The sequence below is a fragment of the Nomascus leucogenys genome, chromosome 6, assembly GCF_006542625.1.
Source record: "Nomascus leucogenys isolate Asia chromosome 6, Asia_NLE_v1, whole genome shotgun sequence".
Lineage (NCBI taxonomy): Eukaryota > Metazoa > Chordata > Mammalia > Primates > Hylobatidae > Nomascus > Nomascus leucogenys.
This window is the reverse complement of record NC_044386.1, coordinates 11,740,048-11,755,268: the sequence shown is the minus strand read 5'-3', so window position 1 is coordinate 11,755,268 and position 15,221 is coordinate 11,740,048.

The window sequence follows — 15,221 nt, the reverse complement described above, 5'->3', positions numbered from 1 at the left end:
GTTCAACCCATTAGCAAATTCTTTTACCCAGCCCTCAAAATAAAACAAGAATTTTGATCACTTCTGATTTCCACTACTACTACTGGTAGACGTAAGAGCCATCTAAATATTCCAAGATACAGAAAGGGAAGGAAGTATCCATAAGAAAAAATATGATGCTACTAAGAGTGGTTTCTCCTGGTGAGCAAAGTATATTGTATTTTAGCAAGCCTCAGAATTAAGGTATTACCGTCACCTGAAGATATGAACTCTCAAAGCACTCTGATTACATAAGAAAATAAAATAAAGCTGACATATTTGAAAGTAAAAGAAAAAATAAATCAAAATATTACTAAATTTACCTCAGATTTTTAAAGCATAACTATGCAAAATCTGGATAAGATTATTGCAATAGTCTTTGTCATATTTTGCTGGAAATATTTAAGTTAGTTACATATCTTTCCCATCAGAAGAAATTTAAAAATTTCAGGCCAATTATATTTAAATGTATTATGCAATATATTACTCTGGAGGACTAAAAAGAAAAAATCGTCTGTATTATCTAAAACAGATAATTTTAAATATTATAGAAAAGATGTATTTGCAAATGTGATGACTGCATAATTTAAATTATCTAGCTATTAAGTAAAATTTAACTCAATTTAACTTAAAATTTAAGTACAAGATGGGTGTGGAGGCACATGCCTGTAGTCCCATCTACTTGGGAGGCTGAGGTGGGAGGATTGCTTGAGCCCAGGAGTCTGAGACTGAAGTGAGCTATGATTGTGGCACTGCACTCCAGCCTGAGCAACAGAGCAAGACCCCATGTCTAAAAAAAAAGATGACAAGGAAAATTCAAGTACAACTTTCTAAGCAAAGTTGTATAGAACTTAGAGTACTCATAGCAATTTAGGTAGATGATACATATTTTTAAAATATTTTTAGATTCTATTCATTTTTATTTGATATGTTAATTTTAATATTTCAAAATAATTGTTTTTATTGAAAAATGCATTTTCTACAAATGAACTGAAATTCAAATCAGAGTAAGTAATCTTTGACTTTACTTTACAAAATTAAAATTCAAAATCCACAGAGTTGAAAGAAACCAGAAACAAACAGGTTTCTAGTCTTCTGTTTCAATGAATTAAAATAACAAAAATTGTATTTGCAAGTTTCCTGCAGAGAAATTTAGAACCCTTCTTGTCTATAGCTGTGAGTTAGCAATGTTTTTAGCATCATAGTTTTATTGATATTAATAATATGCAAAAATTTTATGTCACATCTCTAATTAAAACCTATCAATATTCATTAGGTAATTTAATCACAGTTAATATTATTTTTGTTCTTTACAGAGGAGGAACATGAAGCTTAAATCATTAAATAGCTTTTCTAAGATGATAATAAATCTTTTTTGATTCCTGATTCCTTAAGCTCTTTTCACATAATTCTCATAAATGTATGATTTGCTAAACAACAATTTATCAAAAGTTATCATTAAGTAATTACCATCTTTTATGGAAGTCAAGAATTGGTACTGTGTTTGAAAAAAAAGTAAATAAAATAAATTTCCACTCTTGATCAGCTCATAGTCAAGAAGGGCTATACGATACATAAACGCCCTATTTTTATACTATGTAGTTAGTGGTATTTGATTTAATCATGGATTTTACTATAATGAAATCTGTTTGGTAGTTTATTTATTATAATATTATTTATGTTTGTGTAATGTGGGACTAATGTATTTAGTAAGGGCAATATGAGTAATTGGGACTTCATAATTCACTGTAGAAAAATTAATACCTAAAAAAGCAAATTTGATTGAAATTCATAATTATAGAAGAAGCATTTGCATTTTTGCCAGTCTACATAGGATATGTAATGGAAGAAATATGCCATCATAAGTGGTCAACTTCAACGGATATATTCACTTGAGATAACAGAATACACAAAGAGAAAAACTTAGACAACCTTTTGCAGAACCATACCAGCTTAAAATTTAAATTACCTTTTAATCTGCATCAGTATGTTTGTGCATGAGTATGCGTGTGTGTTTTAGATGTGCATATATTATCTGTATTGGAAGTAGGTAATTATATTTTAAATTCTTTTTCCAAAAAAATAAAACTACCAGGATTTTGACAAAAGTATAACTACAACCCTTTTTGATATCTAATTATAATACTATACCAGTATAATCACAGAGAAATGGATATTTGCACTTTAACCAGGTTTTAGTTTTTAAGGTTTTGAGAAAAAGGAAAAAAATAAAAACACAATGTAAACAGTCTTTCAATATTATCATGAAATTGTTTGGATAGTATATATGTTCCTCTGTAGTTGCTAAATGTTTTTAAACATTGAAGAGCAGGGAAGATTCACACAGACTTTTAAATTAAAACCTATGACTGACTATCAAGCTATTTTAAGAAATTGCATCAGACGGTTTCTCCATGATCAAACTAGAAGACAATCAAGGATTACTGAATACTGGATAAAGTCAAGCCCATCCAGATGAATAATAAAAACATGATGCTGCAGAAGTGGAGAATGGACTGGAGATATACATATTTTAATTTGAAGAGAGAGAAAGAGAGAAGGGGAGTATGAAACCTCCCTATGTCCCCAAAGCTACATACTTATCTCTATGTATTGGATGAACATATTTATAATGTAAGACATGACCTTCAGAATGATCCTCTGTGGGACGGAGTGCTGAATGAAGACAGCCACATTATGTTGATTCCTTATAAACTGCAGGCCTTTCTGTCCCAATTGTCCTCTTGACAAAGCTGTGTCAAATATTTTGGCTTATGATTTTCAGTACTAATGCATAAATTGGTTTATTTATCCAGTCAGCATGCACAAAACACATCTATGTGATATTCAGTGAAGACTAAAGTTTGGTAAAACATGCCAATACTCAAAGAATGTATTCTCTACTGAAGGAAGGAGGCAGTGAATTAAACAACTAAATTTTGGTTTTACATTTTTTTAAGAATTAAAATATTACCAATTTAACAAACTTCAAGCATTTTAGTAGATCTTGAAAAAAACTGAATTTCTATTTATACACAGGGAGAGAGGGCATTCAAGATAGGGGAAATACCAAATTTATAAAGTTATTGGAAAGTTATAAGACAATGTTTGCAGTGGCCCTCAAGTCTTGTTAGATCATGGTGGTTTCGGAGACAGACTGCTCCCAGACTTTCTATCTCATAGAATTGTTTTGATTCTTAAATATATTAATATTTGCAAGGTTCTTGGAAGACAGTTTGGCTCAAAGAACCATTCAATACATTTTAGTATATATGGTCAGATTATAGAACATGTACTGAAGTAAAATTAAAGGTTCTTCTGCAAATTTAGACAGGAGTCAGATCATGAATTACTTAAACACTAAAGTGGACATTTTGGAATTTATAGGACATTACTGATTATGTTAAAGATATATTCTGATTCTTATTTTACAAGCACTATTTTTAGAGTAGTGAGAAAATAGACCATAAGGAAATGAAATAAAGAAAAAATACATAAAGCTGTGTGCTATAAATTAGAAGAACTGAATAAATTTATGAGTTAGTCAAGACGAAAAATAGAAATTCTGGGACTTATTTAAGAGATGGGCATAACTTGGAGATATACTGGATTTTCATAGTGTAAGAGGATGGGGTTTAATTGTAGATATATGTTAAGGCTAATTAGAGTGATCTCCAAACCATCCTCAAATATCTATCCGTAGTATCATTTTAAGAGATTGGTCTTAAATGTATTTCTTAGGAATCTGTTTACTACATGAAATACAAATTAAAATAACATCTATTACCATAGAGAAGTAAGAGTGTAACTTTATATTAAGAAATTGAATCGTTTTCTAGATAATCAAACAAAAAGGTAATTAATTTTTAAAAAGAGACACATAGAAGGAATTTGTCATTGTGATTTCTCCATTACTGAAGGATGAATGTTTCAAGTAATTTAAATAAACATTCCAGATCATTTTTTGAAAGGTGTAAATGTACATGTCAGGGTTTCTTACTGCCTGTCCGTACATATTTATAATTATTTTATGTTATTTATTGTTTTTGCATGTATTCAACTTTTCATTGGATTATATTCTACACAGACATAAGCATTGTGTATGAGATCATACCATTTCTCACGAACTTAAAGAAATCACTCTTGAAATTGTATCCATTTTCTTCTGGATCTTTTGTATTTTTTTGTGCTTGTCAGGTTTGCTGTGGTCACAAAAATCTCAGAATCTCAGTAACTTCTTCAAAAAATTTGCTTCTTATGCCCCGTCTGCAGTGGCAGCTGTGCTCTTCCCACTGTCGTTGAGTCTGCTTAGCTTTGCTTGGATCTCATCCACGTGCCTTCTCATTTTGAGATCAGAGATGAAGGTGAAGTCTTTTTGTGGGACATGTCCGATCTTGTGGTGAGGAGGAGTCAAATGGAGTCACACAGCATGCACACTTTTGTCTGGCTTGTTTTTGCTCAACAAAATGTTTTGAGGTGGACATATCATGTGCGTATCAACATTTTATTCATTTATATGCATGAGAAGTATTGCACTTTACAAAATATATCCAAATTTGTTTTTCTATTTACCTGTTAAGTGACATGTGAGCTGTTTCCAAATTTTTGTATTTAGGAATACAATTACTAAGAATATTCATGTGAAACAATTTGCATAAACTAAATTTTAATTTCTCTTGGGCAAATACCTGGAAGTGAAACCAGCATTAGCTTCAATTTTTTTTTTTTTTTTTTTTTTTTTTTTTTTTTTTTTTTTGAGATGGAGTCTCACTCTGTTGCCAGGCTGGAGTGCAGTGGTGCAATCTAGGCTCACTGCAAGCTCTGCATCGCGGGTTCACGCCATTCTCCTGCCTCCGCCTCCCGAGTAGCTGGGACTACAGGCGCCCGCCACCTCGCCAGGCTAATTTTTTGTATTTTTAGTAGAAACGGGGTTTCACCGTGTTAGCCAGGATGGTCTCGATCTCCTGACCTCATGAGCCGCCCACCTTGGCCTCCCAAAGTGCTGGGATTACAGGCGTGAGCCACCACGCCCAGCTGCATTAACTTCATTTTTAAAAATTGCCAAATTGCTTGTCAACGAAGTAGAAATATTTTTCCCACCAGCCATATATAATTGGTTGCTCCACATCCTTGGCAACTCTTGATATTTTTATTATTTAATTATAGCCATTATAAGGAGTATGTATTAGTATCCAATAGCAGTTTAAATTTGCATTTATCTCATGACTAATGGGCTTATGTATTTGTTAGCCATTCATAAACATTCTTTAGTGAAATGTCTGCTCAAACAGTTTGTCCATTTTGCTTTTATGTCTTATTTATAATAATTTGTGTTTCATTTAAATGGTTCTGTATGTAGTCTATATACACATTAACAGATATGTGGAATATAAAATAACTTCCCAATTTGTGTATTATCTTTTTATTCTCTTAATGATGCCTATAAGGTGAAGACAATACGTTGATTCATTTATCGTATCTTTATTTGTTCCTGCTTTAGCTCTTCTATTTAAGAAATCTTTACTTTCTCCCCAAATTATAGAAATTTTCTTCTATATTGTTTTCTAGGACTTTTATGTATAAGTTTGAATGGTTAAGTCTATGATCCATTTTAATTTAATCTTTGTTTATGGCATAAATTGAGTTTTCAGGTTCATTTTTTCCTCATATTGATATTTAGTACTTTCTATAAACTTCTTGAAATTAATGCCATTTCGCCACCGAATTACCTTAGCATATTTAGCAAAGGAATTGATAAGAAAGAATGAATAAAAGAAATAAAACAAAATGTAAAGAGGGTCCAAGGAACTAAATAAAAGGAATACCACTGAAAGAGCTGAGCAGTAAGAAAGGCTCTTGGAGACAATAATGGAGAGATTAAATATTAATTGTTCAAAAATAAAGATGAACAGAAGGAAAACATATATAAATTAGGAAGATCACCATGAAGGAGATGAATTAAATTATTTTTTCTTTTTAAGTTTAGTTAGCATTTCTTGAAGTTGAGAGTTGACTGATTAGCAAGAGTATCCCAGAAATTCCATGCTGTTTTTACTATAATTATTTATTATCAAAATTGAAATTTAAGAAATGGTATTTAAAATTTAGTGAATATTATTGCTAATTATAATGTGTGCCACGTTTGCCACATTGATGATTGTCACAGTCACCAGTTTTATCTTATTGGCTTAAGTTTTCTTTTTTAATTGAATTATTTAATGTGATTCTAAAAGTACTGTTTTGATGTCAAAACTTTCCAAATACATTACACATTTCCTCAGTGCATTGCACTGAAATATCATTTCCTATCTTCTTGACAGGAACTAACATAAGAAAGCCATCATGACACAGTGTGGGGACACTCACCAGAAGACAAAAGACAGGATCAAAATAAACAGCATCAAAGACGGAAGTCAGAGATGTGAGAGAATCACAAAAAGTGAATGATGTGGCCATGTGACAAGAGTTTGAGTAGATTCAGAAAGACTTCAAACTTCTTCTCTAGCTAAATATATGCCAAGCCCAGCTTTATATTTTTATACTCCGAGAGTATAATATCCCTGGGGATTCTTCAGAGCGAATATTTCTGACTAGGGTAACTTGTGGCTTGTCACGTTCAAAGTTCTTCATAAAATACACCTGAGATCCTGTGGCACTTTACTGATTGTTAAAGCACAATCCACAGATCTGATATTATGTTAAAATTCAACCTGAAATTACAGTTTGACAGACTCTCATGAGAAAACAGTCAAAGTTTTCATCATGCTAAAATCCCTTTTACGGTTTTCTGAGACATAACCTTAAAAATGGAAATTGCCTTCTGAACTAATATCATGCTACCCAGGTTAATAAAAAGGTCAACTGGCACCTGATAGCCTGACTCTACATAGCCCTCCAAAAATAAATAATATCACCCTGAATCCCAAATGTAAAGTTCTTGTTATGTTTCAGTGAAAGATGTAATCATCTGGCAGCATTATGGTTAATATAGAAAAATGGTAAATTGACAAAAGTTTATAGAAAGAGTTCTTCATAAATATGTTCTGATGTCAGAGCAGTGTTTTGATTTGTTTCTCTTTCTTTCAGGGACTGGAGGTGAAGTACATATTGACTCAACAATGAAGATGGACATTACTGAACTGTAACTGATGAAACACACCTTTCACCCATTTAACTATTCTATTTCTCTCTTTAAAATGGCATTTGCTATCTCTTAACTCTAGCATCTTAAGCTGCTAGAGTGTTTCATGATTCATCTGGAGAGCATGAGTTTTATGAATAGAAACATAACCTGAGCACTGTATTTAAAGGTCCACCAATGTTTCCATTACCCATATCAGATCTTTTCAATTTGTCATGTTAAATCACATGGTAATGTAGTGTGCTTGACATGCTCTCTTTCCACATGGAGTTCTGCTTTGTAAAAATAGGACAATGGAAAGCTGATGATTTGACACTTTTTAAAACTCTCTAGGCATAGTGTTTGTGATTGCTGTTTCTTTTGGAGGCAAGAAGTAATAAAACAAAAGATAGACAAAACTTTATTTTGTATGAAATCTTGGCAAAGATATAGAGAAATTCAGGGAAGATAGGCTAAAGTAAACATATGTTTATTTTTCCTAGAAAATATAAATTGAAGAGATATGATCTAGTAACTCCCTTGAGGGTATAATAACAAGGTTTGGTGGCAGTGTAATTTCAAGTTGAGGAAAAATTAGCTTTGGTTTGTTTACATTTTCCCCATAAGCCTAAAATATTGGAGTAACTGTATAGATTGCAAAAGCATGCCTATGTGGAATAAAAGTAAAGATAGATAATAAGCCTGCTCTCTTGAAAACATGCTAAAATAACTGTAAGCTGGATAAAGCCCATTAGTTCTCTATGAGTGCATGCAAAAAACTCTGGGGGCTGTAACATAATTATATGAATTTACTCTAATGTAAAAATTAAAGCCAGAAGGTCACAAAGTTAATTTTATATACATATATACATTATACATATACATACATATATGTATTTATATACATATACACACATATATTTATATACATATACACATGTGTATTTATATACATATACACATATGTGTATATACATATACACATGTGTATTTATATACATATACACATATGTGTATATACATATATATGCCTTAGCAACATCGGTTCCTTAATAATGTAAAAAGTCACTGAATAATGACATGTTTTCAAAAAGTGACTAATTTCAGTTACTTGTTATTGTATGTGCCAGGTTCTATATTACAATAGGTTTTATATAGAGAAAAAACAAATTTAAACTGAAAATAAACCAATCTAATTGTTTTTAACATTACATACTCTATTTACATTCCAACACTACTGTATAGTTTCTGTTTAGGTACCACAAATGTACACACATGCACACACACATATACATGCCCACATGCAGAGAAGCATGAAAACTTATCTTATTCCATGCATTTACTAGAATAGTAGCCAATCTGGCTTTTGCCTTCACAAGTCAATGAACTTTGGCCTTGTAATGGTAGCAAGCCTCAACAGATAACATTAGAACATTATCAAATGCATTTTAAATCTAAATCAGTACCTTCTTAAAACAGTCCATTGCTTTCTTTCTTGCTTTTTTATTTTTTGTCTATTTATTTTTATTTTTGTGTGTGTGTGGTGGGGAGGGGACAGAGTCTTGCTCTGTTGCCCAGGCTGAAGTTCAGTGGCATGATCTAGGCCCACTGCAAGCTCTACCTCCTGGGTTCAAGTGATTCTCCTTGCCTCATCCTCCTGAGTAGCTGGGATTACAAGCACCCATCACCACACCCAGCTAGGTTTTGAATTTTTAGTAGAGACAGAGTTTTGCCATGTTGGCCAAGGGTCTTAAACTCCTGACCTCAAGTGATCCACCCGCTTCAGCCTCCCAAAGTGCTGGGATTACAGGCGTGAGCCACTGTGCCCAGTGTTAAAACAGTCCACTGCTTTCTGTTCTTTCCAGGATCCCTCAAACAAGTGTCTGCCAGTTCCCACTCTGTCCCCCTTTCAGAGTGGTTATTCTCTGGCTTTCTTTTAAATAATGGTACTCTCATGTATTCTGTCCTGGACTCACTCTTGGCCAAATTTGATGCATATTCTCTGTGTTATTTTTTTTTCCATTGGTTTCAATTACCATCTGCAAAAGTTGAAGTACAGGAAAATGACCTTGCCCAAATTCTCAGAGCTGACAGCAAAATCTTTTATTGGCAAGTCCAAATGCCATGATCTCAAAATAGGCATATTGAAGATCGCACACAGACATCCATATCATCTGGATTATCGGTCCTAGGATTCCTCTTTAATTTTCATAGTGACAAGCTGCTCCACATTGGATTCTGGATTCTTCCCTATTTCAGGAATCTTTCAAAATTCCTCTTTTATGTTTTTTACTTTGCCTTTTTATGTTATGTATTGGCTTCCTTCCCATTTTGCGAAACATCTCATCTCTTACTCATGCTTTTTTAAAATTTTGATCCCTCTTCCAGGAATGCTCTTCTCAACCCTCTTCACAATTTGCTCTTCCTTCTCAGGTTCATCAGAGAAGCCAACATTTCATTCATTAGAGAAGCTTTCTTTCTCCAGCCTATATCACAAAGTATCTCCATTACCATCCAGACTTGGTTTTTCCCTTATGGTTCTTAGCAACACCTATCTAAATTATTTTACCTTGTTGTTGTATTTTTATTTATGTTGATTAGAATGCAAGTCCTATGAGAGCTGCCTTTCTCATTCTATCATTCCTAGTACATCATGCCTACTGTGTAGTAAGATCTGTGTAAATATTGCTTAATAAACATATTGTCTTTTCTATAGCAGTGGGACATTTATCAAATTGGCCAAAAGAAGATCCATGTTACTCTATGATAGCTTAAAGGATACTATAACAAAGGCCACTGTTTTACTTTGATCATGTTAAGTACTAAATCTAAAAGAATATCATCTTAAGAACAAAATTCTCAAAACCTTGAACCTGAGATTACCCACCAAGAGTAGAAAAACAGAGAGCCTGAGTATGGAAACACTACCTTTGATTGTGGAGGTAGAGCTACAATATTCCTTTTCACATAATGTTGACATTTGAGTCAAACAACATGTATTTTTCTCTTGTTTTTTATTTTTTTTTTTACAATCCTCTTTTATGTTAATGCACAATCCAAGATACATCTACTCAGAAAATGCAGGAGGTTTAAATGTCTGGTTGTCACCTGTAGTTTGGAAAAATCGCATTGAATTCTGCTTACTCATAATGCATCTGATAGTAGTGGTTAATCATGATAGAAAAAGAGATAAACATATTACAGCAACTTTAGCTTATATTTAAAAACTATAATACAATTCTTTTATACTTAGTGTAATGTTAATAATTAAGAAAGTCTAGTGCCCCATTCAGAGAGAAAGATACTAGAATATTTTCATAGATTTGTTTTTGAAAGAGGAGGTATTAAAAATATTTCTTCTAATGAAAGTCATTTATAAAGTTCCCATTAAACATGTATCTTTATAATCAAATTAAGGTTGTATTTATAAAATTTTACTGCTATAGACAATCAATCTTGTTTTACTACTGAAAAAGCTGAAGTACAGGAAAATGACCTTGCCCAAATTCTCAGAGCTGAGAGCAAAAATACATTTGAATACATGCTTTTTTGTTTTACTTATGGTCATATGTTTGAGTACACCATATCTAGTTAGCAATGATGAAAATCATGTACCCCATGCAAAAACTTTATTTTATTTAATCTTTACACGAAGATCAACATCATACATTTTTTGGTGAAATAAATCAGAGTCAGAGTCAGGGAAGTTGTCTCGGATGGAATCATATTAGATAAAAAGTTAATTATATGATTCATGGCCCAAAAGACAAAAGATTCATCCTCAGATTAAATTTTAACACTATTCTTTTTTTTTTTTAATTTATGGAAGATATTACTCCTTTTATTCCCTGGACCAGAAGTAAAATAGAAGTAAAACTAAGGACAATGAAATACTCATTGCCATTTACACGAAGCCTCCATATTATTCTTTAAAAATGTGTAAGACACTAACTTCAGTGTCCTAGGAGTTCATTTTAATGTGACTAAGGATACTGTGGTATTGTTTTCTATAAGATTATGACTTTTTTTTTTCTTTTTCCGAGATGGAGTCTCACTCTGTAGCCCAGGCTGTAGCCCAGGCTGGAGTGCAGTGGCACAATCTCGGCTCACTGCAACCTCCGTCTCCCAGGTTCAAGTGATCCTCCTGCCTCAGCCTCCTGAGTAGCTGGGACTACAGGTGTACACCACCATGCCCAGCTAATTTTTGTAGTTTCAGTAGAGATGGGGTTTCACCATGTTGCCCAGGCTGGTCTTAAACCCCTGATCTCAGGTGATCCACCCACCTTGGCCTCTCAAAATGCTGGGATTTAAAGGTGTGAGCCACCATGCCCAGCCTGATTATGACATCTTAAACATCCTGTATTAAACTTATAAAAACATTTCCTATTAATTCCAATAGAAACCTTTTAACGTATTTCTTCATAACTCAAGAACATTTTTAGTATGTTTTGTGATATTTTTTGTACTTGTATTATTTACTTATTTATGCCTTTATATTTAAAGCAGGTATCTTTTCAGCAGAATATACTTGGATTGAACTATTTCCTTCATTTAACAATCTTGTTTTTTTAATTGAGGTCTTTGAACCCTGTCTATTTTGCATGAGTTTTGATATGATTAGCTTTGTATTTGTCATCATTCTATATATTCTCTGTACCATCAAGTTGCATAATTTGCTCCATTTTCTGCCTTCTTTTAATTCAGTTGAGTACTTTTAAAGATTCCATTTTAGTTCCTTTATTATCTATAATGCTTGCATTTGTGAATATTGTTGTGTATGTGTGCGTGTATGTGTGTGTGTGTGTGTTTATGTTTGTTCTGGAGTTTATAGTATATAAGTCTCAACTTCTCAAAGTAATATAATGTTTCTCATATACTATAAAAAACCTAATAATAATTTATTCTCATTTCCATATGTCTAGCCTTTATAACTTTTCCAATTATATAGAAATATAACTGAAAACCCCTACATTATAAACCCTACAATGCATTGATGTTAGTTTTTCTTTAGATTTTATTAATTTTTAAAGTGTTATGAAATGAGAAAAACATATTCACTATTATTTGTACTATTTCCAGTACTATTCCTTCTTTTGTATGGATCCAGATTTCCACCTGATATAATTTTTGTTTGTTTTTTTGAAGGTCTTTAACATTTTTCCAAGTGAAGAGATGCTGTTCCTGAATACATTCAGCTTTCATACATTTAAAAATATTATAATTTCGTTTTTGAATAATATTATGGGGGATATAGAATTCTAAATTGTTCACTTTATGATTTGAGTCATTTAAATATGTTTCTCCACTGTTTTCTGGTTTGAATTGTTTCCAGTAAGAAATCTGCTGCCTTTATTGTCTTTCTCAGACAGTTTTTCACCACTCCTAATGCACGAGGTTAAAGTAACGAGTCTTTATTATGATGCAGTGTAAAAAAAGAAAAGAAAAGAATGCCAGCAATTATCTTTCTCTCTTAAGGCCTCAGCTTGATTCCCAAGCAGGCTAACATTTTGTTTATAAACCCTCCTGAAGATGATGGGGACTGTAATAATGCTTCTGGGACCTGGAATCTGGATGTTTTTTGCTATATTTTTCTTTAATTTATGTTTAGTCTTGCATAGAAAGAAGTCAAAATGACTTTCAAAACTTTATTTTTAAAAAGAAAGTAGAACAATATGTCTAACATTTCATTTTGAGTTTTTCTTAGAACCTCCATCTCTCTACTTACATTGTCCACTTGTTCTTGTATGTGGGCCACCTTTTTCATTAACGGCCTTTGTATATTTATAATAGATAATTTAAATTTCTAATCTAAAAACTCCAAAATGTCTAGTCTTAAACCCCCAATCTCAGTCTGATTGTTGCTTTTCTGTCTTTTCAGACTTTTTAATATTTTTTAAATTTCAGCTTTTTAATACACCTTGTAATTTTTGTTGAATGCTAGACATTATGTTCTGAATAAAAGGAACTAAGTAAAATAAAACCTTAGTGCAGGATTTTATGTTTATCTGACTAGGAGTTAGGGCACGTTCACTCTTTTCTGTAGCTGTAGATATCAGTGGCTTCAATTTTGTAGATCTTTATTGGCTCTCATTGAGGCAGGAAAATAGGGTCTGGAGACAGGAAACATAAGGCCAATTCACACTTCAGCTATGACAGGAAATATCCTCTCCATAGGACATAAACCGAGTAAATTACTTTGTAACTTTACTTCATCCTCTCCGTAGGGTGTACACCAAGTAACCAATGGAATCCTCTAGACGGTATTTAAACTCCTCAAAATTCTGTAACGGGGCCCTTGAGCCCCTATGCTCGGGCCTGCTCCCACACTGTGGAGTGTACTTTCATTTTCATTAAATCTCTGCTTTCGTTACTTCATTATTTCCTTGCTTTGTGTGTTTTGTCCAATTATTTGTTCAAGACGCCAAGAACCTGGACACCCTCCACCGATAACATCTTGATGAATTTGGGTTATCCTGGAGACTTCTTCCTTAAATAGGGCCAGAACCTTGTAGATCTTTTCAGCTGTAATGCCTGTTAATTTACAAAATCCCTACTAATGATATAGTGACATGTGGGAGGAGGGTATGTGCTCCATAATCCTGTGATTAGTTGTCAAGTTTTTGGTCAGTCTGTCCTCCTGTGCTGTGACCTTTGCAGCTTTTTCTCAGGTTTTGTGTGTTTGGTGTTTTAGGGTTAGGTGAAATAGAAAGGCTAGAGGGAGCTGGAGGTGAGTGTTTTTCTTTCCTCACATTAGTTAGGCTCTGGTAAAATGCATGTTAATTAGGACCTGGTAAAATACTTTTCCTTGAGGTCAGGCATATGTTAAAATACTTCCAACTTCACTTCAAGAACTGTATGCAGTAATGATACTGCCTATAATACATATATATGATATGCATATAATACATATATACATCCACACATTTATTAGAAAATTTGCAGATGTAAAAGATGTCACATATTCACAAAAAATAATATACAATATTCTTCACTGTAAATTTCATATACTTTTCTTAAAAAGAAAGATAATATGCAGAATACACTAAGCATATTTCTAAATTGTTACTTTTTCTTCTTCACCTCTGGAAACATAAGGGAATGTTTCTGCAATTCTTGCAGTGAATATCTGGTGGGACTCCTAAAGTTAAAGCTCATGAAAGTGCAAGACCTCAATAAGGCTGTTTCTCCAGGAGTTTGATCCTCTTAAGCTTGTCCATGTTCACTCTAAAGCAATTAATGAATTAGCCTTTAATATCCCTTCCAATAATAACTCCAGTAAGCGATGATTATTTGTATCAGCTTGTCTCTCCAGTATTCAAGGTGAGATTGTGCCCTGTGACCTCAGTTCTCTAATGGATCTAATGAGGGTTGTATTTTGTTCTTTTTTTCCTTGTTCTTAGGAGAAAAGCATTTTTGGTTTGTTTTTGTTTTCATATATTGGACTGTAAATGAGAAGTTAGAAGTAAATGTTTACATACCAATAATGTGTTATTTACTACCCTGATGCATTCCTAGTTAAGTCGACATATTTGCAGTTAGATTTATAAATGAGAAAAGTCTATAATATTCTTATTTTATAAAATCTTCAAGTAACTTTCATGCTAACATAAAAGTAAACTTACAAAATATTTTATTTAGGATTACATGTTTACATCTCTAAACATAATATGACTTACTTAAGTGTGATTTTGAATTTTTGAACTACTTTCATTTTGGTCAGACAATGTCATTAGTGGTATATTTACATTTTTTAATTTACTGATACTTTTGTGTGAGTTACTATATAAACAATTTTTAAATGTTATCTTCCTGTTTGAAAAAACAGGTTCATTTTCTATGTGGTTGAAAAACATTTAAACAGGTTAAATTCTGTCAGTAATATGATATTTATAAAATTTTTCTTGTTCTATGAATTATGATTTTACATTTTGAGCATATATTAATGCCTAGAAGTCCCTCATTATTTTACATTCTTGTTGAAATATTGGTGGTTTTGTTTTTTGTATTTTCCATTTTATAAATTATCTAATTTCTTCTCATTTATAAATTATCTAATTTCTTCTCATTTTATGCTGTATTTCTC